The sequence below is a fragment of the Ambystoma mexicanum genome, chromosome 5q (genome assembly GCF_040938575.1).
Source record: "Ambystoma mexicanum isolate Mex_15411 chromosome 5q, UKY_AmexF1_1, whole genome shotgun sequence".
Lineage (NCBI taxonomy): Eukaryota > Metazoa > Chordata > Amphibia > Caudata > Ambystomatidae > Ambystoma > Ambystoma mexicanum.
Genome location: NC_090933.1, coordinates 1274119405 through 1274143355, shown reverse-complemented (window position 1 = coordinate 1274143355; position 23951 = coordinate 1274119405). Strand labels below are relative to the sequence as shown.

The window sequence follows — 23951 nt, the reverse complement described above, 5'->3', positions numbered from 1 at the left end:
AGAACAGGCCCAACCCCTGCCCTCTTGCTCGCAACTCATACTTACCTGGCAGGGGAGCATCTGTGATCAACAAGGCAGATCTCCCAGGGTGAGGCTCATCCATTGCACATCGGATTTGCTGACCCCTGCGATGTCCCCAAATGCGGGATACTCGACTGCATTATTTCTGGTAGTGGGGGACTGCGTTCGCGCTATCCCCTGATTTATTGGTCAAAGAAAGAAAAAGTTTAGTGTGCAGAGTCAGCTTGTTTACACACGGAGCCCCTGGTCTTGCAGCAGAGTTTCTTAAGTCACGTGTGTGAGTAGGTAGCCTCTGAATGTTGCTGCAGTCCAGAGGGCCAGCATTCACTGGAGGGGTCAAGTGCACAGGCGCCTAGCACCGATCGGGCACGATCGGGCGTTGCCTTCACGGCGTTGCCGTGTCCTGCTGGGGAGCACCCCACCCAAGACGCTCTTGTTAAGCGGGGTGGCCTGTCGGCTCAGGAGGGCCATGGGCCCTGGGGGCCGACAGGCCAGTGGGCGCACTGCACCAGGCCTGCTCGCTATCCGACTGGGCCTGCAGGCTGGGGGCCAGGCCGGAATGTATGCAAATCTCGGGCGGAGCAGGGCCTGATGGGAGAAAGGACCTGTGCTGCAATGTGCCTCTTCTGCTGAGCTCTGCCTGCCGGAGCTTCCCCCTGAACGTGGGACAGGCAGCTCTGCAGGCGCTCGGGGCTTCCGGGAGGGCTGGGGCTGGGTCAGGGCCTGCCTTCTCACCCTCGCTTAGCGGGGATTCCAGAACAGGCCCAACCCCTGCCCTCTTGCTCGCAACTCATACTTACCTGGCAGGGGAGCATCTGTGATCAACAAGGCAGATCTCCCAGGGTGAGGCTCATCCATTGCACATCGGATTTGCTGACCCCTGCGATGTCCCCAAATGCGGGATACTCGACTGCATTATTTCTGGTAGTGGGGGACTGCGTTCGCGCTATCCCCTGATTTATTGGTCAAAGAAAGAAAAAGTTTAGTGTGCAGAGTCAGCTTGTTTACACACGGAGCCCCTGGTCTTGCAGCAGAGTTTCTTAAGTCACGTGTGTGAGTAGGTAGCCTCTGAATGTTGCTGCAGTCCAGAGGGCCAGCATTCACTGGAGGGGTCAAGTGCACAGGCGCCTAGCACCGATCGGGCACGATCGGGCGTTGCCTTCACGGCGTTGCCGTGTCCTGCTGGGGAGCACCCCACCCAAGACGCTCTTGTTAAGCGGGGTGGCCTGTCGGCTCAGGAGGGCCATGGGCCCTGTGGGCCGACAGGCCAGTGGGCGCACTGCACCAGGCCTGCTCGCTATCCGACTGGGCCTGCAGGCTGGGGGCCAGGCCGGAATGTATGCAAATCTCGGGCGGAGCAGGGCCTGATGGGAGAAAGGACCTGTGCTGCAATGTGCCTCTTCTGCTGAGCTCTGCCTGCCGGAGCTTCCCCCTGAACGTGGGACAGGCAGCTCTGCAGGCGCTCGGGGCTTCCGGGAGGGCTGGGGCTGGGTCAGGGCCTGCCTTCTCACCCTCGCTTAGCGGGGATTCCAGAACAGGCCCAACCCCTGCCCTCTTGCTCGCAACTCATACTTACCTGGCAGGGGAGCATCTGTGATCAACAAGGCAGATCTCCCAGGGTGAGGCTCATCCATTGCACATCGGATTTGCTGACCCCTGCGATGTCCCCAAATGCGGGATACTCGACTGCATTATTTCTGGTAGTGGGGGACTGCGTTCGCGCTATCCCCTGATTTATTGGTCAAAGAAAGAAAAAGTTTAGTGTGCAGAGTCAGCTTGTTTACACACGGAGCCCCTGGTCTTGCAGCAGAGTTTCTTAAGTCACGTGTGTGAGTAGGTAGCCTCTGAATGTTGCTGCAGTCCAGAGGGCCAGCATTCACTGGAGGGGTCAAGTGCACAGGCGCCTAGCACCGATCGGGCACGATCGGGCGTTGCCTTCACGGCGTTGCCGTGTCCTGCTGGGGAGCACCCCACCCAAGACGCTCTTGTTAAGCGGGGTGGCCTGTCGGCTCAGGAGGGCCATGGGCCCTGGGGGCCGACAGGCCAGTGGGCGCACTGCACCAGGCCTGCTCGCTATCCGACTGGGCCTGCAGGCTGGGGGCCAGGCCGGAATGTATGCAAATCTCGGGCGGAGCAGGGCCTGATGGGAGAAAGGACCTGTGCTGCAATGTGCCTCTTCTGCTGAGCTCTGCCTGCCGGAGCTTCCCCCTGAACGTGGGACAGGCAGCTCTGCAGGCGCTCGGGGCTTCCGGGAGGGCTGGGGCTGGGTCAGGGCCTGCCTTCTCACCCTCGCTTAGCGGGGATTCCAGAACAGGCCCAACCCCTGCCCTCTTGCTCGCAACTCATACTTACCTGGCAGGGGAGCATCTGTGATCAACAAGGCAGATCTCCCAGGGTGAGGCTCATCCATTGCACATCGGATTTGCTGACCCCTGCGATGTCCCCAAATGCGGGATACTCGACTGCATTATTTCTGGTAGTGGGGGACTGCGTTCGCGCTATCCCCTGATTTATTGGTCAAAGAAAGAAAAAGTTTAGTGTGCAGAGTCAGCTTGTTTACACACGGAGCCCCTGGTCTTGCAGCAGAGTTTCTTAAGTCACGTGTGTGAGTAGGTAGCCTCTGAATGTTGCTGCAGTCCAGAGGGCCAGCATTCACTGGAGGGGTCAAGTGCACAGGCGCCTAACCCCAGACTTGTGCGCCCCATGATATCAGGGGCCCCAGTAGTTCTTGAAGCCGCCCTGCCCCGCCCCGCCCGGGCTCTGTTATCACGGCCAGGCCCTCCAACCTTAAGAAGTCCCATCCAGCTCCTGGGGATTGGGGGGGGGGGGGGGTTCACTGGCTACCAGCTGCCGCCGGCCCCGTCCGAGCACCGATCGGGCACGATCGGGCGTTGCCTTCACGGCGTTGCCGTGTCCTGCTGGGGAGCACCCCACCCAAGACGCTCTTGTTAAGCGGGGTGGCCTGTCGGCTCAGGAGGGCCATGGGCCCTGGGGGCCGACAGGCCAGTGGGCGCACTGCACCAGGCCTGCTCGCTATCCGACTGGGCCTGCAGGCTGGGGGCCAGGCCGGAATGTATGCAAATCTCGGGCGGAGCAGGGCCTGATGGGAGAAAGGACCTGTGCTGCAATGTGCCTCTTCTGCTGAGCTCTGCCTGCCGGAGCTTCCCCCTGAACGTGGGACAGGCAGCTCTGCAGGCGCTCGGGGCTTCCGGGAGGGCTGGGGCTGGGTCAGGGCCTGCCTTCTCACCCTCGCTTAGCGGGGATTCCAGAACAGGCCCAACCCCTGCCCTCTTGCTCGCAACTCATACTTACCTGGCAGGGGAGCATCTGTGATCAACAAGGCAGATCTCCCAGGGTGAGGCTCATCCATTGCACATCGGATTTGCTGACCCCTGCGATGTCCCCAAATGCGGGATACTCGACTGCATTATTTCTGGTAGTGGGGGACTGCGTTCGCGCTATCCCCTGATTTATTGGTCAAAGAAAGAAAAAGTTTAGTGTGCAGAGTCAGCTTGTTTACACACGGAGCCCCTGGTCTTGCAGCAGAGTTTCTTAAGTCACGTGTGTGAGTAGGTAGCCTCTGAATGTTGCTGCAGTCCAGAGGGCCAGCATTCACTGGAGGGGTCAAGTGCACAGGCGCCTAGCACCGATCGGGCACGATCGGGCGTTGCCTTCACGGCGTTGCCGTGTCCTGCTGGGGAGCACCCCACCCAAGACGCTCTTGTTAAGCGGGGTGGCCTGTCGGCTCAGGAGGGCCATGGGCCCTGGGGGCCGACAGGCCAGTGGGCGCACTGCACCAGGCCTGCTCGCTATCCGACTGGGCCTGCAGGCTGGGGGCCAGGCCGGAATGTATGCAAATCTCGGGCGGAGCAGGGCCTGATGGGAGAAAGGACCTGTGCTGCAATGTGCCTCTTCTGCTGAGCTCTGCCTGCCGGAGCTTCCCCCTGAACGTGGGACAGGCAGCTCTGCAGGCGCTCGGGGCTTCCGGGAGGGCTGGGGCTGGGTCAGGGCCTGCCTTCTCACCCTCGCTTAGCGGGGATTCCAGAACAGGCCCAACCCCTGCCCTCTTGCTCGCAACTCATACTTACCTGGCAGGGGAGCATCTGTGATCAACAAGGCAGATCTCCCAGGGTGAGGCTCATCCATTGCACATCGGATTTGCTGACCCCTGCGATGTCCCCAAATGCGGGATACTCGACTGCATTATTTCTGGTAGTGGGGGACTGCGTTCGCGCTATCCCCTGATTTATTGGTCAAAGAAAGAAAAAGTTTAGTGTGCAGAGTCAGCTTGTTTACACACGGAGCCCCTGGTCTTGCAGCAGAGTTTCTTAAGTCACGTGTGTGAGTAGGTAGCCTCTGAATGTTGCTGCAGTCCAGAGGGCCAGCATTCACTGGAGGGGTCAAGTGCACAGGCGCCTAGCACCGATCGGGCACGATCGGGCGTTGCCTTCACGGCGTTGCCGTGTCCTGCTGGGGAGCACCCCACCCAAGACGCTCTTGTTAAGCGGGGTGGCCTGTCGGCTCAGGAGGGCCATGGGCCCTGGGGGCCGACAGGCCAGTGGGCGCACTGCACCAGGCCTGCTCGCTATCCGACTGGGCCTGCAGGCTGGGGGCCAGGCCGGAATGTATGCAAATCTCGGGCGGAGCAGGGCCTGATGGGAGAAAGGACCTGTGCTGCAATGTGCCTCTTCTGCTGAGCTCTGCCTGCCGGAGCTTCCCCCTGAACGTGGGACAGGCAGCTCTGCAGGCGCTCGGGGCTTCCGGGAGGGCTGGGGCTGGGTCAGGGCCTGCCTTCTCACCCTCGCTTAGCGGGGATTCCAGAACAGGCCCAACCCCTGCCCTCTTGCTCGCAACTCATACTTACCTGGCAGGGGAGCATCTGTGATCAACAAGGCAGATCTCCCAGGGTGAGGCTCATCCATTGCACATCGGATTTGCTGACCCCTGCGATGTCCCCAAATGCGGGATACTCGACTGCATTATTTCTGGTAGTGGGGGACTGCGTTCGCGCTATCCCCTGATTTATTGGTCAAAGAAAGAAAAAGTTTAGTGTGCAGAGTCAGCTTGTTTACACACGGAGCCCCTGGTCTTGCAGCAGAGTTTCTTAAGTCACGTGTGTGAGTAGGTAGCCTCTGAATGTTGCTGCAGTCCAGAGGGCCAGCATTCACTGGAGGGGTCAAGTGCACAGGCGCCTAGCACCGATCGGGCACGATCGGGCGTTGCCTTCACGGCGTTGCCGTGTCCTGCTGGGGAGCACCCCACCCAAGACGCTCTTGTTAAGCGGGGTGGCCTGTCGGCTCAGGAGGGCCATGGGCCCTGGGGGCCGACAGGCCAGTGGGCGCACTGCACCAGGCCTGCTCGCTATCCGACTGGGCCTGCAGGCTGGGGGCCAGGCCGGAATGTATGCAAATCTCGGGCGGAGCAGGGCCTGATGGGAGAAAGGACCTGTGCTGCAATGTGCCTCTTCTGCTGAGCTCTGCCTGCCGGAGCTTCCCCCTGAACGTGGGACAGGCAGCTCTGCAGGCGCTCGGGGCTTCCGGGAGGGCTGGGGCTGGGTCAGGGCCTGCCTTCTCACCCTCGCTTAGCGGGGATTCCAGAACAGGCCCAACCCCTGCCCTCTTGCTCGCAACTCATACTTACCTGGCAGGGGAGCATCTGTGATCAACAAGGCAGATCTCCCAGGGTGAGGCTCATCCATTGCACATCGGATTTGCTGACCCCTGCGATGTCCCCAAATGCGGGATACTCGACTGCATTATTTCTGGTAGTGGGGGACTGCGTTCGCGCTATCCCCTGATTTATTGGTCAAAGAAAGAAAAAGTTTAGTGTGCAGAGTCAGCTTGTTTACACACGGAGCCCCTGGTCTTGCAGCAGAGTTTCTTAAGTCACGTGTGTGAGTAGGTAGCCTCTGAATGTTGCTGCAGTCCAGAGGGCCAGCATTCACTGGAGGGGTCAAGTGCACAGGCGCCTAGCACCGATCGGGCACGATCGGGCGTTGCCTTCACGGCGTTGCCGTGTCCTGCTGGGGAGCACCCCACCCAAGACGCTCTTGTTAAGCGGGGTGGCCTGTCGGCTCAGGAGGGCCATGGGCCCTGTGGGCCGACAGGCCAGTGGGCGCACTGCACCAGGCCTGCTCGCTATCCGACTGGGCCTGCAGGCTGGGGGCCAGGCCGGAATGTATGCAAATCTCGGGCGGAGCAGGGCCTGATGGGAGAAAGGACCTGTGCTGCAATGTGCCTCTTCTGCTGAGCTCTGCCTGCCGGAGCTTCCCCCTGAACGTGGGACAGGCAGCTCTGCAGGCGCTCGGGGCTTCCGGGAGGGCTGGGGCTGGGTCAGGGCCTGCCTTCTCACCCTCGCTTAGCGGGGATTCCAGAACAGGCCCAACCCCTGCCCTCTTGCTCGCAACTCATACTTACCTGGCAGGGGAGCATCTGTGATCAACAAGGCAGATCTCCCAGGGTGAGGCTCATCCATTGCACATCGGATTTGCTGACCCCTGCGATGTCCCCAAATGCGGGATACTCGACTGCATTATTTCTGGTAGTGGGGGACTGCGTTCGCGCTATCCCCTGATTTATTGGTCAAAGAAAGAAAAAGTTTAGTGTGCAGAGTCAGCTTGTTTACACACGGAGCCCCTGGTCTTGCAGCAGAGTTTCTTAAGTCACGTGTGTGAGTAGGTAGCCTCTGAATGTTGCTGCAGTCCAGAGGGCCAGCATTCACTGGAGGGGTCAAGTGCACAGGCGCCTAGCACCGATCGGGCACGATCGGGCGTTGCCTTCACGGCGTTGCCGTGTCCTGCTGGGGAGCACCCCACCCAAGACGCTCTTGTTAAGCGGGGTGGCCTGTCGGCTCAGGAGGGCCATGGGCCCTGGGGGCCGACAGGCCAGTGGGCGCACTGCACCAGGCCTGCTCGCTATCCGACTGGGCCTGCAGGCTGGGGGCCAGGCCGGAATGTATGCAAATCTCGGGCGGAGCAGGGCCTGATGGGAGAAAGGACCTGTGCTGCAATGTGCCTCTTCTGCTGAGCTCTGCCTGCCGGAGCTTCCCCCTGAACGTGGGACAGGCAGCTCTGCAGGCGCTCGGGGCTTCCGGGAGGGCTGGGGCTGGGTCAGGGCCTGCCTTCTCACCCTCGCTTAGCGGGGATTCCAGAACAGGCCCAACCCCTGCCCTCTTGCTCGCAACTCATACTTACCTGGCAGGGGAGCATCTGTGATCAACAAGGCAGATCTCCCAGGGTGAGGCTCATCCATTGCACATCGGATTTGCTGACCCCTGCGATGTCCCCAAATGCGGGATACTCGACTGCATTATTTCTGGTAGTGGGGGACTGCGTTCGCGCTATCCCCTGATTTATTGGTCAAAGAAAGAAAAAGTTTAGTGTGCAGAGTCAGCTTGTTTACACACGGAGCCCCTGGTCTTGCAGCAGAGTTTCTTAAGTCACGTGTGTGAGTAGGTAGCCTCTGAATGTTGCTGCAGTCCAGAGGGCCAGCATTCACTGGAGGGGTCAAGTGCACAGGCGCCTAGCACCGATCGGGCACGATCGGGCGTTGCCTTCACGGCGTTGCCGTGTCCTGCTGGGGAGCACCCCACCCAAGACGCTCTTGTTAAGCGGGGTGGCCTGTCGGCTCAGGAGGGCCATGGGCCCTGGGGGCCGACAGGCCAGTGGGCGCACTGCACCAGGCCTGCTCGCTATCCGACTGGGCCTGCAGGCTGGGGGCCAGGCCGGAATGTATGCAAATCTCGGGCGGAGCAGGGCCTGATGGGAGAAAGGACCTGTGCTGCAATGTGCCTCTTCTGCTGAGCTCTGCCTGCCGGAGCTTCCCCCTGAACGTGGGACAGGCAGCTCTGCAGGCGCTCGGGGCTTCCGGGAGGGCTGGGGCTGGGTCAGGGCCTGCCTTCTCACCCTCGCTTAGCGGGGATTCCAGAACAGGCCCAACCCCTGCCCTCTTGCTCGCAACTCATACTTACCTGGCAGGGGAGCATCTGTGATCAACAAGGCAGATCTCCCAGGGTGAGGCTCATCCATTGCACATCGGATTTGCTGACCCCTGCGATGTCCCCAAATGCGGGATACTCGACTGCATTATTTCTGGTAGTGGGGGACTGCGTTCGCGCTATCCCCTGATTTATTGGTCAAAGAAAGAAAAAGTTTAGTGTGCAGAGTCAGCTTGTTTACACACGGAGCCCCTGGTCTTGCAGCAGAGTTTCTTAAGTCACGTGTGTGAGTAGGTAGCCTCTGAATGTTGCTGCAGTCCAGAGGGCCAGCATTCACTGGAGGGGTCAAGTGCACAGGCGCCTAGCACCGATCGGGCACGATCGGGCGTTGCCTTCACGGCGTTGCCGTGTCCTGCTGGGGAGCACCCCACCCAAGACGCTCTTGTTAAGCGGGGTGGCCTGTCGGCTCAGGAGGGCCATGGGCCCTGGGGGCCGACAGGCCAGTGGGCGCACTGCACCAGGCCTGCTCGCTATCCGACTGGGCCTGCAGGCTGGGGGCCAGGCCGGAATGTATGCAAATCTCGGGCGGAGCAGGGCCTGATGGGAGAAAGGACCTGTGCTGCAATGTGCCTCTTCTGCTGAGCTCTGCCTGCCGGAGCTTCCCCCTGAACGTGGGACAGGCAGCTCTGCAGGCGCTCGGGGCTTCCGGGAGGGCTGGGGCTGGGTCAGGGCCTGCCTTCTCACCCTCGCTTAGCGGGGATTCCAGAACAGGCCCAACCCCTGCCCTCTTGCTCGCAACTCATACTTACCTGGCAGGGGAGCATCTGTGATCAACAAGGCAGATCTCCCAGGGTGAGGCTCATCCATTGCACATCGGATTTGCTGACCCCTGCGATGTCCCCAAATGCGGGATACTCGACTGCATTATTTCTGGTAGTGGGGGACTGCGTTCGCGCTATCCCCTGATTTATTGGTCAAAGAAAGAAAAAGTTTAGTGTGCAGAGTCAGCTTGTTTACACACGGAGCCCCTGGTCTTGCAGCAGAGTTTCTTAAGTCACGTGTGTGAGTAGGTAGCCTCTGAATGTTGCTGCAGTCCAGAGGGCCAGCATTCACTGGAGGGGTCAAGTGCACAGGCGCCTAGCACCGATCGGGCACGATCGGGCGTTGCCTTCACGGCGTTGCCGTGTCCTGCTGGGGAGCACCCCACCCAAGACGCTCTTGTTAAGCGGGGTGGCCTGTCGGCTCAGGAGGGCCATGGGCCCTGTGGGCCGACAGGCCAGTGGGCGCACTGCACCAGGCCTGCTCGCTATCCGACTGGGCCTGCAGGCTGGGGGCCAGGCCGGAATGTATGCAAATCTCGGGCGGAGCAGGGCCTGATGGGAGAAAGGACCTGTGCTGCAATGTGCCTCTTCTGCTGAGCTCTGCCTGCCGGAGCTTCCCCCTGAACGTGGGACAGGCAGCTCTGCAGGCGCTCGGGGCTTCCGGGAGGGCTGGGGCTGGGTCAGGGCCTGCCTTCTCACCCTCGCTTAGCGGGGATTCCAGAACAGGCCCAACCCCTGCCCTCTTGCTCGCAACTCATACTTACCTGGCAGGGGAGCATCTGTGATCAACAAGGCAGATCTCCCAGGGTGAGGCTCATCCATTGCACATCGGATTTGCTGACCCCTGCGATGTCCCCAAATGCGGGATACTCGACTGCATTATTTCTGGTAGTGGGGGACTGCGTTCGCGCTATCCCCTGATTTATTGGTCAAAGAAAGAAAAAGTTTAGTGTGCAGAGTCAGCTTGTTTACACACGGAGCCCCTGGTCTTGCAGCAGAGTTTCTTAAGTCACGTGTGTGAGTAGGTAGCCTCTGAATGTTGCTGCAGTCCAGAGGGCCAGCATTCACTGGAGGGGTCAAGTGCACAGGCGCCTAGCACCGATCGGGCACGATCGGGCGTTGCCTTCACGGCGTTGCCGTGTCCTGCTGGGGAGCACCCCACCCAAGACGCTCTTGTTAAGCGGGGTGGCCTGTCGGCTCAGGAGGGCCATGGGCCCTGGGGGCCGACAGGCCAGTGGGCGCACTGCACCAGGCCTGCTCGCTATCCGACTGGGCCTGCAGGCTGGGGGCCAGGCCGGAATGTATGCAAATCTCGGGCGGAGCAGGGCCTGATGGGAGAAAGGACCTGTGCTGCAATGTGCCTCTTCTGCTGAGCTCTGCCTGCCGGAGCTTCCCCCTGAACGTGGGACAGGCAGCTCTGCAGGCGCTCGGGGCTTCCGGGAGGGCTGGGGCTGGGTCAGGGCCTGCCTTCTCACCCTCGCTTAGCGGGGATTCCAGAACAGGCCCAACCCCTGCCCTCTTGCTCGCAACTCATACTTACCTGGCAGGGGAGCATCTGTGATCAACAAGGCAGATCTCCCAGGGTGAGGCTCATCCATTGCACATCGGATTTGCTGACCCCTGCGATGTCCCCAAATGCGGGATACTCGACTGCATTATTTCTGGTAGTGGGGGACTGCGTTCGCGCTATCCCCTGATTTATTGGTGAAAGAAAGAAAAAGTTTAGTGTGCAGAGTCAGCTTGTTTACACACGGAGCCCCTGGTCTTGCAGCAGAGTTTCTTAAGTCACGTGTGTGAGTAGGTAGCCTCTGAATGTTGCTGCAGTCCAGAGGGCCAGCATTCACTGGAGGGGTCAAGTGCACAGGCGCCTAACCCCAGACTTGTGCGCCCCATGATATCAGGGGCCCCAGTAGTTCTTGAAGCCGCCCTGCCCCGCCCCGCCCGGGCTCTGTTATCACGGCCAGGCCCTCCAACCTTAAGAAGTCCCATCCAGCTCCTGGGGATTGGGGGGGGGGGGGGTTCACTGGCTACCAGCTGCCGCCGGCCCCGTCCGAGCACCGATCGGGCACGATCGGGCGTTGCCTTCACGGCGTTGCCGTGTCCTGCTGGGGAGCACCCCACCCAAGACGCTCTTGTTAAGCGGGGTGGCCTGTCGGCTCAGGAGGGCCATGGGCCCTGGGGGCCGACAGGCCAGTGGGCGCACTGCACCAGGCCTGCTCGCTATCCGACTGGGCCTGCAGGCTGGGGGCCAGGCCGGAATGTATGCAAATCTCGGGCGGAGCAGGGCCTGATGGGAGAAAGGACCTGTGCTGCAATGTGCCTCTTCTGCTGAGCTCTGCCTGCCGGAGCTTCCCCCTGAACGTGGGACAGGCAGCTCTGCAGGCGCTCGGGGCTTCCGGGAGGGCTGGGGCTGGGTCAGGGCCTGCCTTCTCACCCTCGCTTAGCGGGGATTCCAGAACAGGCCCAACCCCTGCCCTCTTGCTCGCAACTCATACTTACCTGGCAGGGGAGCATCTGTGATCAACAAGGCAGATCTCCCAGGGTGAGGCTCATCCATTGCACATCGGATTTGCTGACCCCTGCGATGTCCCCAAATGCGGGATACTCGACTGCATTATTTCTGGTAGTGGGGGACTGCGTTCGCGCTATCCCCTGATTTATTGGTCAAAGAAAGAAAAAGTTTAGTGTGCAGAGTCAGCTTGTTTACACACGGAGCCCCTGGTCTTGCAGCAGAGTTTCTTAAGTCACGTGTGTGAGTAGGTAGCCTCTGAATGTTGCTGCAGTCCAGAGGGCCAGCATTCACTGGAGGGGTCAAGTGCACAGGCGCCTAGCACCGATCGGGCACGATCGGGCGTTGCCTTCACGGCGTTGCCGTGTCCTGCTGGGGAGCACCCCACCCAAGACGCTCTTGTTAAGCGGGGTGGCCTGTCGGCTCAGGAGGGCCATGGGCCCTGGGGGCCGACAGGCCAGTGGGCGCACTGCACCAGGCCTGCTCGCTATCCGACTGGGCCTGCAGGCTGGGGGCCAGGCCGGAATGTATGCAAATCTCGGGCGGAGCAGGGCCTGATGGGAGAAAGGACCTGTGCTGCAATGTGCCTCTTCTGCTGAGCTCTGCCTGCCGGAGCTTCCCCCTGAACGTGGGACAGGCAGCTCTGCAGGCGCTCGGGGCTTCCGGGAGGGCTGGGGCTGGGTCAGGGCCTGCCTTCTCACCCTCGCTTAGCGGGGATTCCAGAACAGGCCCAACCCCTGCCCTCTTGCTCGCAACTCATACTTACCTGGCAGGGGAGCATCTGTGATCAACAAGGCAGATCTCCCAGGGTGAGGCTCATCCATTGCACATCGGATTTGCTGACCCCTGCGATGTCCCCAAATGCGGGATACTCGACTGCATTATTTCTGGTAGTGGGGGACTGCGTTCGCGCTATCCCCTGATTTATTGGTCAAAGAAAGAAAAAGTTTAGTGTGCAGAGTCAGCTTGTTTACACACGGAGCCCCTGGTCTTGCAGCAGAGTTTCTTAAGTCACGTGTGTGAGTAGGTAGCCTCTGAATGTTGCTGCAGTCCAGAGGGCCAGCATTCACTGGAGGGGTCAAGTGCACAGGCGCCTAGCACCGATCGGGCACGATCGGGCGTTGCCGTGTCCTGCTGGGGAGCACCCCACCCAAGACGCTCTTGTTAAGCGGGGTGGCCTGTCGGCTCAGGAGGGCCATGGGCCCTGGGGGCCGACAGGCCAGTGGGCGCACTGCACCAGGCCTGCTCGCTATCCGACTGGGCCTGCAGGCTGGGGGCCAGGCCGGAATGTATGCAAATCTCGGGCGGAGCAGGGCCTGATGGGAGAAAGGACCTGTGCTGCAATGTGCCTCTTCTGCTGAGCTCTGCCTGCCGGAGCTTCCCCCTGAACGTGGGACAGGCAGCTCTGCAGGCGCTCGGGGCTTCCGGGAGGGCTGGGGCTGGGTCAGGGCCTGCCTTCTCACCCTCGCTTAGCGGGGATTCCAGAACAGGCCCAACCCCTGCCCTCTTGCTCGCAACTCATACTTACCTGGCAGGGGAGCATCTGTGATCAACAAGGCAGATCTCCCAGGGGGCAGCGCTGAAAAGCTGGAAGGAACGCCTGGCCAAGGTCAAACAGAAACTGGGTCTCTGGAGTCTCCGCAAACTGAGCATGGAAGGGAAGGCTCTGGTGCTGAGAAATGATGCGCTGCCTGTCCTGCAGTATGTGGCCCAAGCGTGGCCCCTCCAAGCCAGAGAGGCGCGGGCCATCAACGCCATGGTCTTCCACTTTGTCTGGGGCTCAAAGATGGACAGAGTTAAGAGATCATCCATGTACAAGGAACCGCGCAAAGGAGGGAAAGGAATCCCGGACCTCCCTACAAGACTGCGGGCCTGCTTCGCCTGCACCTGCGTCAGGATTTCCCTGGGCAACGCCAACAAGACCCACTCAGCCTACCTCCTTTTCCGCTTCTTCCTCACACCAACATGGAGGAGGCTAGGCTGGGACAAGTGGGAAAACAGGGCCCCGTACAACTGGACGCTCCCTTGGTACTACAGGGAGATGGAAAAGTTCATCGCAGATTTTGGCCTTCAGGGGGTGGTGCCTGCATTGTGGAACCCAAGGACAATCCACAACCTGATCAGGGCCCAAGACACCACAGATCCCATTGAGGACCTGCCAGCGGCCACAGTTACCCAGGTGTGGGAAAATGTGGCATCAAACAAACTCCTGAATATTCACAAGGACATCGCCTGGCTGACGGTGAGGGGGGCACTATCTGTGCGAGCATTCATGAACAGACGGGGCCTCTGCCCACACAGGAGCTGCCCAAGGGGGTGCCCGGCAGAGGAAACAGCGTACCACCTCTTCTGGGCATGCCCCTTTGCAAGGAAACTGCGCAGGGCCCTGAACACTGAGTTGAGTGCTCACATCCCGCCCCAAGACATTATACACCAGTCTGTGCTGTATGGACTCTTTGCACAGACCCACACAGTAGAGGCAATCCAGAACTGCTGGAGGACCCTCTGCTGCATGAAGGACATTCTCCTCTACGCAAGGAAACGCCTGGTCCTCAATGATGAGCTGCTGACAACCGAAGCCTGCCGCAGGATGGTCCACGGCCTGCTAAGAGACTACGAAATCAAGGACAGCCTGGAAGATGGGGGCCCTGAGTAAAACCCCCAGCCCAGGCAATCATCCAAAAATAAAATAAAGAAAAAGGGAACTCTTAGCCTACTCAGGCAAAACACGAACACTTTGCAAACCACAGACTCTGAACAGAAAATATATATGTACCCACCCAAATGCCCAAAGTAAAATTGAAACCACCCCTTCTGCTTTGAGGGGGGAATGTAATTGCCACAAAAGTCTTCTTATTGAATTGAATTTATTACCCTTGTATCATCTTTAAGCACTTAATAAAGATATTTTTACAAAAAAAAAAAAAAAAAAAAACAAGGCAGATCTCCCAGGGTGAGGCTCATCCATTGCACATCGGATTTGCTGACCCCTGCGATGTCCCCAAATGCGGGATACTCGACTGCATTATTTCTGGTAGTGGGGGACTGCGTTCGCGCTATCCCCTGATTTATTGGTCAAAGAAAGAAAAAGTTTAGTGTGCAGAGTCAGCTTGTTTACACACGGAGCCCCTGGTCTTGCAGCAGAGTTTCTTAAGTCACGTGTGTGAGTAGGTAGCCTCTGAATGTTGCTGCAGTCCAGAGGGCCAGCATTCACTGGAGGGGTCAAGTGCACAGGCGCCTAGCACCGATCGGGCACGATCGGGCGTTGCCTTCACGGCGTTGCCGTGTCCTGCTGGGGAGCACCCCACCCAAGACGCTCTTGTTAAGCGGGGTGGCCTGTCGGCTCAGGAGGGCCATGGGCCCTGGGGGCCGACAGGCCAGTGGGCGCACTGCACCAGGCCTGCTCGCTATCCGACTGGGCCTGCAGGCTGGGGGCCAGGCCGGAATGTATGCAAATCTCGGGCGGAGCAGGGCCTGATGGGAGAAAGGACCTGTGCTGCAATGTGCCTCTTCTGCTGAGCTCTGCCTGCCGGAGCTTCCCCCTGAACGTGGGACAGGCAGCTCTGCAGGCGCTCGGGGCTTCCGGGAGGGCTGGGGCTGGGTCAGGGCCTGCCTTCTCACCCTCGCTTAGCGGGGATTCCAGAACAGGCCCAACCCCTGCCCTCTTGCTCGCAACTCATACTTACCTGGCAGGGGAGCATCTGTGATCAACAAGGCAGATCTCCCAGGGTGAGGCTCATCCATTGCACATCGGATTTGCTGACCCCTGCGATGTCCCCAAATGCGGGATACTCGACTGCATTATTTCTGGTAGTGGGGGACTGCGTTCGCGCTATCCCCTGATTTATTGGTCAAAGAAAGAAAAAGTTTAGTGTGCAGAGTCAGCTTGTTTACACACGGAGCCCCTGGTCTTGCAGCAGAGTTTCTTAAGTCACGTGTGTGAGTAGGTAGCCTCTGAATGTTGCTGCAGTCCAGAGGGCCAGCATTCACTGGAGGGGTCAAGTGCACAGGCGCCTAGCACCGATCGGGCACGATCGGGCGTTGCCTTCACGGCGTTGCCGTGTCCTGCTGGGGAGCACCCCACCCAAGACGCTCTTGTTAAGCGGGGTGGCCTGTCGGCTCAGGAGGGCCATGGGCCCTGGGGGCCGACAGGCCAGTGGGCGCACTGCACCAGGCCTGCTCGCTATCCGACTGGGCCTGCAGGCTGGCGGCCAGGCCGGAATTTATGCAAATCTCGTGCGGAGCAGGGCCTGATGGGAGAAAGGACCTGTGCTGCAATGTGCCTCTTCTGCTGAGCTCTGCCTGCCGGAGCTTCCCCCTGAACGTGGGACAGGCAGCTCTGCAGGCGCTCGGGGCTTCCGGGAGGGCTAGGGCTGGGTCAGGGCCTGCCTTCTCACCCTCGCTTAGCGGGGATTCCAGAACAGGCCCAACCCCTGCCCTCTTGCTCGCAACTCATACTTACCTGGCAGGGGAGCATCTGTGATCAACAAGGCAGATCTCCCAGGGTGAGGCTCATCCATTGCACATCGGATTTGCTGACCCCTGCGATGTCCCCAAATGCGGGATACTCGACTGCATTATTTCTGGTAGTGGGGGACTGCGTTCGCGCTATCCCCTGATTTATTGGTCAAAGAAAGAAAAAGTTTAGTGTGCAGAGTCAGCTTGTTTACACACGGAGCCCCTGGTCTTGCAGCAGAGTTTCTTAAGTCACGTGTGTGAGTAGGTAGCCTCTGAATGTTGCTGCAGTCCAGAGGGCCAGCATTCACTGGAGGGGTCAAGTGCACAGGCGCCTAGCACCGATCGGGCACGATCGGGCGTTGCCTTCACGGCGTTGCCGTGTCCTGCTGGGGAGCACCCCACCCAAGACGCTCTTGTTAAGCGGGGTGGCCTGTCGGCTCAGGAGGGCCATGGGCCCTGGGGGCCGACAGGCCAGTGGGCGCACTGCACCAGGCCTGCTCGCTATCCGACTGGGCCTGCAGGCTGGGGGCCAGGCCGGAATGTATGCAAATCTCGGGCGGAGCAGGGCCTGATGGGAGAAAGGACCTGTGCTGCAATGTGCCTCTTCTGCTGAGCTCTGCCTGCCGGAGCTTCCCCCTGAACGTGGGACAGGCAGCTCTGCAGGCGCTCGGGGCTTCCGGGAGGGCTGGGGCTGGGTCAGGGCCTGCCTTCTCACCCTCGCTTAGCGGGGATTCCAGAACAGGCCCAACCCCTGCCCTCTTGCTCGCAACTCATACTTACCTGGCAGGGGAGCATCTGTGATCAACAAGGCAGATCTCCCAGGGTGAGGCTCATCCATTGCACATCGGATTTGCTGACCCCTGCGATGTCCCCAAATGCGGGATACTCGACTGCATTATTTCTGGTAGTGGGGGACTGCGTTCGCGCTATCCCCTGATTTATTGGTCAAAGAAAGAAAAAGTTTAGTGTGCAGAGTCAGCTTGTTTACACACGGAGCCCCTGGTCTTGCAGCAGAGTTTCTTAAGTCACGTGTGTGAGTAGGTAGCCTCTGAATGTTGCTGCAGTCCAGAGGGCCAGCATTCACTGGAGGGGTCAAGTGCACAGGCGCCTAGCACCGATCGGGCACGATCGGGCGTTGCCTTCACGGCGTTGCCGTGTCCTGCTGGGGAGCACCCCACCCAAGACGCTCTTGTTAAGCGGGGTGGCCTGTCGGCTCAGGAGGGCCATGGGCCCTGGGGGCCGACAGGCCAGTGGGCGCACTGCACCAGGCCTGCTCGCTATCCGACTGGGCCTGCAGGCTGGCGGCCAGGCCGGAATTTATGCAAATCTCGTGCGGAGCAGGGCCTGATGGGAGAAAGGACCTGTGCTGCAATGTGCCTCTTCTGCTGAGCTCTGCCTGCCGGAGCTTCCCCCTGAACGTGGGACAGGCAGCTCTGCAGGCGCTCGGGGCTTCCGGGAGGGCTAGGGCTGGGTCAGGGCCTGCCTTCTCACCCTCGCTTAGCGGGGATTCCAGAACAGGCCCAACCCCTGCCCTCTTGCTCGCAACTCATACTTACCTGGCAGGGGAGCATCTGTGATCAACAAGGCAGATCTCCCAGGGTGAGGCTCATCCATTGCACATCGGATTTGCTGACCCCTGCGATGTCCCCAAATGCGGGATACTCGACTGCATTATTTCTGGTAGTGGGGGACTGCGTTCGCGCTATCCCCTGATTTATTGGTCAAAGAAAGAAAAAGTTTAGTGTGCAGAGTCAGCTTGTTTACACACGGAGCCCCTGGTCTTGCAGCAGAGTTTCTTAAGTCACGTGTGTGAGTAGGTAGCCTCTGAATGTTGCTGCAGTCCAGAGGGCCAGCATTCACTGGAGGGGTCAAGTGCACAGGCGCCTAGCACCGATCGGGCACGATCGGGCGTTGCCTTCACGGCGTTGCCGTGTCCTGCTGGGGAGCACCCCACCCAAGACGCTCTTGTTAAGCGGGGTGGCCTGTCGGCTCAGGAGGGCCATGGGCCCTGGGGGCCGACAGGCCAGTGGGCGCACTGCACCAGGCCTGCTCGCTATCCGACTGGGCCTGCAGGCTGGGGGCCAGGCCGGAATGTATGCAAATCTCGGGCGGAGCAGGGCCTGATGGGAGAAAGGACCTGTGCTGCAATGTGCCTCTTCTGCTGAGCTCTGCCTGCCGGAGCTTCCCCCTGAACGTGGGACAGGCAGCTCTGCAGGCGCTCGGGGCTTCCGGGAGGGCTGGGGCTGGGTCAGGGCCTGCCTTCTCACCCTCGCTTAGCGGGGATTCCAGAACAGGCCCAACCCCTGCCCTCTTGCTCGCAACTCATACTTACCTGGCAGGGGAGCATCTGTGATCAACAAGGCAGATCTCCCAGGGTGAGGCTCATCCATTGCACATCGGATTTGCTGACCCCTGCGATGTCCCCAAATGCGGGATACTCGACTGCATTATTTCTGGTAGTGGGGGACTGCGTTCGCGCTATCCCCTGATTTATTGGTCAAAGAAAGAAAAAGTTTAGTGTGCAGAGTCAGCTTGTTTACACACGGAGCCCCTGGTCTTGCAGCAGAGTTTCTTAAGTCACGTGTGTGAGTAGGTAGCCTCTGAATGTTGCTGCAGTCCAGAGGGCCAGCATTCACTGGAGGGGTCAAGTGCACAGGCGCCTAGCACCGATCGGGCACGATCGGGCGTTGCCTTCACGGCGTTGCCGTGTCCTGCTGGGGAGCACCCCACCCAAGACGCTCTTGTTAAGCGGGGTGGCCTGTCGGCTCAGGAGGGCCATGGGCCCTGGGGGCCGACAGGCCAGTGGGCGCACTGCACCAGGCCTGCTCGCTATCCGACTGGGCCTGCAGGCTGGCGGCCAGGCCGGAATTTATGCAAATCTCGTGCGGAGCAGGGCCTGATGGGAGAAAGGACCTGTGCTGCAATGTGCCTCTTCTGCTGAGCTCTGCCTGCCGGAGCTTCCCCCTGAACGTGGGACAGGCAGCTCTGCAGGCGCTCGGGGCTTCCGGGAGGGCTAGGGCTGGGTCAGGGCCTGCCTTCTCACCCTCGCTTAGCGGGGATTCCAGAACAGGCCCAACCCCTGCCCTCTTGCTCGCAACTCATACTTACCTGGCAGGGGAGCATCTGTGATCAACAAGGCAGATCTCCCAGGGTGAGGCTCATCCATTGCACATCGGATTTGCTGACCCCTGCGATGTCCCCAAATGCGGGATACTCGACTGCATTATTTCTGGTAGTGGGGGACTGCGTTCGCGCTATCCCCTGATTTATTGGTCAAAGAAAGAAAAAGTTTAGTGTGCAGAGTCAGCTTGTTTACACACGGAGCCCCTGGTCTTGCAGCAGAGTTTCTTAAGTCACGTGTGTGAGTAGGTAGCCTCTGAATGTTGCTGCAGTCCAGAGGGCCAGCATTCACTGGAGGGGTCAAGTGCACAGGCGCCTAACCCCAGACTTGTGCGCCCCATGATATCAGGGGCCCCAGTAGTTCTTGAAGCCGCCCTGCCCCGCCCCGCCCGGGCTCTGTTATCACGGCCAGGCCCTCCAACCTTAAGAAGTCCCATCCAGCTCCTGGGGATTGGGGGGGGGGGGGGTTCACTGGCTACCAGCTGCCGCCGGCCCCGTCCGAGCACCGATCGGGCACGATCGGGCGTTGCCTTCACGGCGTTGCCGTGTCCTGCTGGGGAGCACCCCACCCAAGACGCTCTTGTTAAGCGGGGTGGCCTGTCGGCTCAGGAGGGCCATGGGCCCTGGGGGCCGACAGGCCAGTGGGCGCACTGCACCAGGCCTGCTCGCTATCCGACTGGGCCTGCAGGCTGGGGGCCAGGCCGGAATGTATGCAAATCTCGGGCGGAGCAGGGCCTGATGGGAGAAAGGACCTGTGCTGCAATGTGCCTCTTCTGCTGAGCTCTGCCTGCCGGAGCTTCCCCCTGAACGTGGGACAGGCAGCTCTGCAGGCGCTCGGGGCTTCCGGGAGGGCTGGGGCTGGGTCAGGGCCTGCCTTCTCACCCTCGCTTAGCGGGGATTCCAGAACAGGCCCAACCCCTGCCCTCTTGCTCGCAACTCATACTTACCTGGCAGGGGAGCATCTGTGATCAACAAGGCAGATCTCCCAGGGTGAGGCTCATCCATTGCACATCGGATTTGCTGACCCCTGCGATGTCCCCAAATGCGGGATACTCGACTGCATTATTTCTGGTAGTGGGGGACTGCGTTCGCGCTATCCCCTGATTTATTGGTCAAAGAAAGAAAAAGTTTAGTGTGCAGAGTCAGCTTGTTTACACACGGAGCCCCTGGTCTTGCAGCAGAGTTTCTTAAGTCACGTGTGTGAGTAGGTAGCCTCTGAATGTTGCTGCAGTCCAGAGGGCCAGCATTCACTGGAGGGGTCAAGTGCACAGGCGCCTAGCACCGATCGGGCACGATCGGGCGTTGCCTTCACGGCGTTGCCGTGTCCTGCTGGGGAGCACCCCACCCAAGACGCTCTTGTTAAGCGGGGTGGCCTGTCGGCTCAGGAGGGCCATGGGCCCTGGGGGCCGACAGGCCAGTGGGCGCACTGCACCAGGCCTGCTCGCTATCCGACTGGGCCTGCAGGCTGGGGGCCAGGCCGGAATGTATGCAAATCTCGGGCGGAGCAGGGCCTGATGGGAGAAAGGACCTGTGCTGCAATGTGCCTCTTCTGCTGAGCTCTGCCTGCCGGAGCTTCCCCCTGAACGTGGGACAGGCAGCTCTGCAGGCGCTCGGGGCTTCCGGGAGGGCTGGGGCTGGGTCAGGGCCTGCCTTCTCACCCTCGCTTAGCGGGGATTCCAGAACAGGCCCAACCCCTGCCCTCTTGCTCGCAACTCATACTTACCTGGCAGGGGAGCATCTGTGATCAACAAGGCAGATCTCCCAGGGTGAGGCTCATCCATTGCACATCGGATTTGCTGACCCCTGCGATGTCCCCAAATGCGGGATACTCGACTGCATTATTTCTGGTAGTGGGGGACTGCGTTCGCGCTATCCCCTGATTTATTGGTCAAAGAAAGAAAAAGTTTAGTGTGCAGAGTCAGCTTGTTTACACACGGAGCCCCTGGTCTTGCAGCAGAGTTTCTTAAGTCACGTGTGTGAGTAGGTAGCCTCTGAATGTTGCTGCAGTCCAGAGGGCCAGCATTCACTGGAGGGGTCAAGTGCACAGGCGCCTAGCACCGATCGGGCACGATCGGGCGTTGCCTTCACGGCGTTGCCGTGTCCTGCTGGGGAGCACCCCACCCAAGACGCTCTTGTTAAGCGGGGTGGCCTGTCGGCTCAGGAGGGCCATGGGCCCTGGGGGCCGACAGGCCAGTGGGCGCACTGCACCAGGCCTGCTCGCTATCCGACTGGGCCTGCAGGCTGGGGGCCAGGCCGGAATGTATGCAAATCTCGGGCGGAGCAGGGCCTGATGGGAGAAAGGACCTGTGCTGCAATGTGCCTCTTCTGCTGAGCTCTGCCTGCCGGAGCTTCCCCCTGAACGTGGGACAGGCAGCTCTGCAGGCGCTCGGGGCTTCCGGGAGGGCTGGGGCTGGGTCAGGGCCTGCCTTCTCACCCTCGCTTAGCGGGGATTCCAGAACAGGCCCAACCCCTGCCCTCTTGCTCGCAACTCATACTTACCTGGCAGGGGAGCATCTGTGATCAACAAGGCAGATCTCCCAGGGGGCAGCGCTGAAAAGCTGGAAGGAACGCCTGGCCAAGGTCAAACAGAAACTGGGTCTCTGGAGTCTCCGCAAACTGAGCATGGAAGGGAAGGCTCTGGTGCTGAGAAATGATGCGCTGCCTGTCCTGCAGTATGTGGCCCAAGCGTGGCCCCTCCAAGCCAGAGAGGCGCGGGCCATCAACGCCATGGTCTTCCACTTTGTCTGGGGCTCAAAGATGGACAGAGTTAAGAGATCATCCATGTACAAGGAACCGCGCAAAGGAGGGAAAGGAATCCCGGACCTCCCTACAAGACTGCGGGCCTGCTTCGCCTGCACCTGCGTCAGGATTTCCCTGGGCAACGCCAACAAGACCCACTCAGCCTACCTCCTTTTCCGCTTCTTCCTCACACCAACATGGAGGAGGCTAGGCTGGGACAAGTGGGAAAACAGGGCCCCGTACAACTGGACGCTCCCTTGGTACTACAGGGAGATGGAAAAGTTCATCGCAGATTTTGGCCTTCAGGGGGTGGTGCCTGCATTGTGGAACCCAAGGACAATCCACAACCTGATCAGGGCCCAAGACACCACAGATCCCATTGAGGACCTGCCAGCGGCCACAGTTACCCAGGTGTGGGAAAATGTGGCATCAAACAAACTCCTGAATATTCACAAGGACATCGCCTGGCTGACGGTGAGGGGGGCACTATCTGTGCGAGCATTCATGAACAGACGGGGCCTCTGCCCACACAGGAGCTGCCCAAGGGGGTGCCCGGCAGAGGAAACAGCGTACCACCTCTTCTGGGCATGCCCCTTTGCAAGGAAACTGCGCAGGGCCCTGAACACTGAGTTGAGTGCTCACATCCCGCCCCAAGACATTATACACCAGTCTGTGCTGTATGGACTCTTTGCACAGACCCACACAGTAGAGGCAATCCAGAACTGCTGGAGGACCCTCTGCTGCATGAAGGACATTCTCCTCTACGCAAGGAAACGCCTGGTCCTCAATGATGAGCTGCTGACAACCGAAGCCTGCCGCAGGATGGTCCACGGCCTGCTAAGAGACTACGAAATCAAGGACAGCCTGGAAGATGGGGGCCCTGAGTAAAACCCCCAGCCCAGGCAATCATCCAAAAATAAAATAAAGAAAAAGGGAACTCTTAGCCTACTCAGGCAAAACACGAACACTTTGCAAACCACAGACTCTGAACAGAAAATATATATGTACCCACCCAAATGCCCAAAGTAAAATTGAAACCACCCCTTCTGCTTTGAGGGGGGAATGTAATTGCCACAAAAGTCTTCTTATTGAATTGAATTTATTACCCTTGTATCATCTTTAAGCACTTAATAAAGATATTTTTACAAAAAAAAAAAAAAAAAAAAAAAAAAAAAAACAAGGCAGATCTCCCAGGGTGAGGCTCATCCATTGCACATCGGATTTGCTGACCCCTGCGATGTCCCCAAATGCGGGATACTCGACTGCATTATTTCTGGTAGTGGGGGACTGCGTTCGCGCTATCCCCTGATTTATTGGTCAAAGAAAGAAAAAGTTTAGTGTGCAGAGTCAGCTTGTTTACACACGGAGCCCCTGGTCTTGCAGCAGAGTTTCTTAAGTCACGTGTGTGAGTAGGTAGCCTCTGAATGTTGCTGCAGTCCAGAGGGCCAGCATTCACTGGAGGGGTCAAGTGCACAGGCGCCTAGCACCGATCGGGCACGATCGGGCGTTGCCTTCACGGCGTTGCCGTGTCCTGCTGGGGAGCACCCCACCCAAGACGCTCTTGTTAAGCGGGGTGGCCTGTCGGCTCAGGAGGGCCATGGGCCCTGGGGGCCGACAGGCCAGTGGGCGCACTGCACCAGGCCTGCTCGCTATCCGACTGGGCCTGCAGGCTGGGGGCCAGGCCGGAATGTATGCAAATCTCGGGCGGAGCAGGGCCTGATGGGAGAAAGGACCTGTGCTGCAATGTGCCTCTTCTGCTGAGCTCTGCCTGCCGGAGCTTCCCCCTGAACGTGGGACAGGCAGCTCTGCAGGCGCTCGGGGCTTCCGGGAGGGCTGGGGCTGGGTCAGGGCCTGCCTTCTCACCCTCGCTTAGCGGGGATTCCAGAACAGGCCCAACCCCTGCCCTCTTGCTCGCAACTCATACTTACCTGGCAGGGGAGCATCTGTGATCAACAAGGCAGATCTCCCAGGGTGAGGCTCATCCATTGCACATCGGATTTGCTGACCCCTGCGATGTCCCCAAATGCGGGATACTCGACTGCATTATTTCTGGTAGTGGGGGACTGCGTTCGCGCTATCCCCTGATTTATTGGTCAAAGAAAGAAAAAGTTTAGTGTGCAGAGTCAGCTTGTTTACACACGGAGCCCCTGGTCTTGCAGCAGAGTTTCTTAAGTCACGTGTGTGAGTAGGTAGCCTCTGAATGTTGCTGCAGTCCAGAGGGCCAGCATTCACTGGAGGGGTCAAGTGCACAGGCGCCTAGCACCGATCGGGCACGATCGGGCGTTGCCTTCACGGCGTTGCCGTGTCCTGCTGGGGAGCACCCCACCCAAGACGCTCTTGTTAAGCGG

At 59.7% G+C, this 23951-nt stretch overlaps 25 non-coding genes and 2 pseudogenes across 25 annotated transcripts; all 27 read left to right on the top strand.

Moving 5' to 3' along the window:
• The first annotated feature begins 37 nt into the window (after positions 1–37).
• Positions 38–201, top strand: LOC138499322 (U1 spliceosomal RNA). Its single transcript, XR_011279336.1, has one exon. It is a non-coding gene; the product is annotated as a U1 spliceosomal RNA (small nuclear RNA).
• A 612-nt stretch (positions 202–813) lies between these two features.
• LOC138499320 (U1 spliceosomal RNA) lies at positions 814–977 on the top strand. The gene has a single exon (XR_011279334.1). It is a non-coding gene; the product is annotated as a U1 spliceosomal RNA (small nuclear RNA).
• Positions 978–1589: 612 nt separating this feature from the next.
• Positions 1590–1753, top strand: LOC138499319 (U1 spliceosomal RNA). Its single transcript, XR_011279333.1, has one exon. It is a non-coding gene; the product is annotated as a U1 spliceosomal RNA (small nuclear RNA).
• A 612-nt stretch (positions 1754–2365) lies between these two features.
• LOC138499318 (U1 spliceosomal RNA) lies at positions 2366–2529 on the top strand. The gene has a single exon (XR_011279332.1). It is a non-coding gene; the product is annotated as a U1 spliceosomal RNA (small nuclear RNA).
• Positions 2530–3325: 796 nt separating this feature from the next.
• LOC138499317 (U1 spliceosomal RNA) lies at positions 3326–3489 on the top strand. The gene has a single exon (XR_011279331.1). It is a non-coding gene; the product is annotated as a U1 spliceosomal RNA (small nuclear RNA).
• A 612-nt stretch (positions 3490–4101) lies between these two features.
• Positions 4102–4265, top strand: LOC138499316 (U1 spliceosomal RNA). Its single transcript, XR_011279330.1, has one exon. It is a non-coding gene; the product is annotated as a U1 spliceosomal RNA (small nuclear RNA).
• A 612-nt stretch (positions 4266–4877) lies between these two features.
• Positions 4878–5041, top strand: LOC138499314 (U1 spliceosomal RNA). The gene has a single exon (XR_011279329.1). It is a non-coding gene; the product is annotated as a U1 spliceosomal RNA (small nuclear RNA).
• A 612-nt stretch (positions 5042–5653) lies between these two features.
• LOC138499313 (U1 spliceosomal RNA) lies at positions 5654–5817 on the top strand. The gene has a single exon (XR_011279328.1). It is a non-coding gene; the product is annotated as a U1 spliceosomal RNA (small nuclear RNA).
• Positions 5818–6429: 612 nt separating this feature from the next.
• LOC138499312 (U1 spliceosomal RNA) lies at positions 6430–6593 on the top strand. The gene has a single exon (XR_011279327.1). It is a non-coding gene; the product is annotated as a U1 spliceosomal RNA (small nuclear RNA).
• A 612-nt stretch (positions 6594–7205) lies between these two features.
• Positions 7206–7369, top strand: LOC138499311 (U1 spliceosomal RNA). Its single transcript, XR_011279326.1, has one exon. It is a non-coding gene; the product is annotated as a U1 spliceosomal RNA (small nuclear RNA).
• Positions 7370–7981: 612 nt separating this feature from the next.
• Positions 7982–8145, top strand: LOC138499310 (U1 spliceosomal RNA). The gene has a single exon (XR_011279325.1). It is a non-coding gene; the product is annotated as a U1 spliceosomal RNA (small nuclear RNA).
• A 612-nt stretch (positions 8146–8757) lies between these two features.
• On the top strand, positions 8758–8921 carry LOC138499308 (U1 spliceosomal RNA). The gene has a single exon (XR_011279323.1). It is a non-coding gene; the product is annotated as a U1 spliceosomal RNA (small nuclear RNA).
• Positions 8922–9533: 612 nt separating this feature from the next.
• On the top strand, positions 9534–9697 carry LOC138499307 (U1 spliceosomal RNA). The gene has a single exon (XR_011279322.1). It is a non-coding gene; the product is annotated as a U1 spliceosomal RNA (small nuclear RNA).
• A 612-nt stretch (positions 9698–10309) lies between these two features.
• LOC138499306 (U1 spliceosomal RNA) lies at positions 10310–10473 on the top strand. The gene has a single exon (XR_011279321.1). It is a non-coding gene; the product is annotated as a U1 spliceosomal RNA (small nuclear RNA).
• A 795-nt stretch (positions 10474–11268) lies between these two features.
• LOC138499305 (U1 spliceosomal RNA) lies at positions 11269–11432 on the top strand. Its single transcript, XR_011279320.1, has one exon. It is a non-coding gene; the product is annotated as a U1 spliceosomal RNA (small nuclear RNA).
• A 612-nt stretch (positions 11433–12044) lies between these two features.
• On the top strand, positions 12045–12208 carry LOC138499303 (U1 spliceosomal RNA). Its single transcript, XR_011279319.1, has one exon. It is a non-coding gene; the product is annotated as a U1 spliceosomal RNA (small nuclear RNA).
• A 2006-nt stretch (positions 12209–14214) lies between these two features.
• Positions 14215–14352, top strand: LOC138498991 (U1 spliceosomal RNA; annotated as a pseudogene).
• Positions 14353–14964: 612 nt separating this feature from the next.
• Positions 14965–15128, top strand: LOC138499302 (U1 spliceosomal RNA). Its single transcript, XR_011279318.1, has one exon. It is a non-coding gene; the product is annotated as a U1 spliceosomal RNA (small nuclear RNA).
• A 612-nt stretch (positions 15129–15740) lies between these two features.
• LOC138499301 (U1 spliceosomal RNA) lies at positions 15741–15904 on the top strand. Its single transcript, XR_011279317.1, has one exon. It is a non-coding gene; the product is annotated as a U1 spliceosomal RNA (small nuclear RNA).
• Positions 15905–16516: 612 nt separating this feature from the next.
• On the top strand, positions 16517–16680 carry LOC138499300 (U1 spliceosomal RNA). The gene has a single exon (XR_011279316.1). It is a non-coding gene; the product is annotated as a U1 spliceosomal RNA (small nuclear RNA).
• Positions 16681–17292: 612 nt separating this feature from the next.
• Positions 17293–17456, top strand: LOC138499299 (U1 spliceosomal RNA). The gene has a single exon (XR_011279315.1). It is a non-coding gene; the product is annotated as a U1 spliceosomal RNA (small nuclear RNA).
• Positions 17457–18068: 612 nt separating this feature from the next.
• Positions 18069–18232, top strand: LOC138499298 (U1 spliceosomal RNA). Its single transcript, XR_011279314.1, has one exon. It is a non-coding gene; the product is annotated as a U1 spliceosomal RNA (small nuclear RNA).
• A 612-nt stretch (positions 18233–18844) lies between these two features.
• On the top strand, positions 18845–19008 carry LOC138499296 (U1 spliceosomal RNA). Its single transcript, XR_011279312.1, has one exon. It is a non-coding gene; the product is annotated as a U1 spliceosomal RNA (small nuclear RNA).
• Positions 19009–19803: 795 nt separating this feature from the next.
• On the top strand, positions 19804–19967 carry LOC138499295 (U1 spliceosomal RNA). The gene has a single exon (XR_011279311.1). It is a non-coding gene; the product is annotated as a U1 spliceosomal RNA (small nuclear RNA).
• Positions 19968–20579: 612 nt separating this feature from the next.
• Positions 20580–20743, top strand: LOC138499294 (U1 spliceosomal RNA). The gene has a single exon (XR_011279310.1). It is a non-coding gene; the product is annotated as a U1 spliceosomal RNA (small nuclear RNA).
• A 2030-nt stretch (positions 20744–22773) lies between these two features.
• On the top strand, positions 22774–22911 carry LOC138498979 (U1 spliceosomal RNA; annotated as a pseudogene).
• Positions 22912–23523: 612 nt separating this feature from the next.
• Positions 23524–23687, top strand: LOC138499292 (U1 spliceosomal RNA). The gene has a single exon (XR_011279309.1). It is a non-coding gene; the product is annotated as a U1 spliceosomal RNA (small nuclear RNA).
• Positions 23688–23951: the final 264 nt, after the last annotated feature.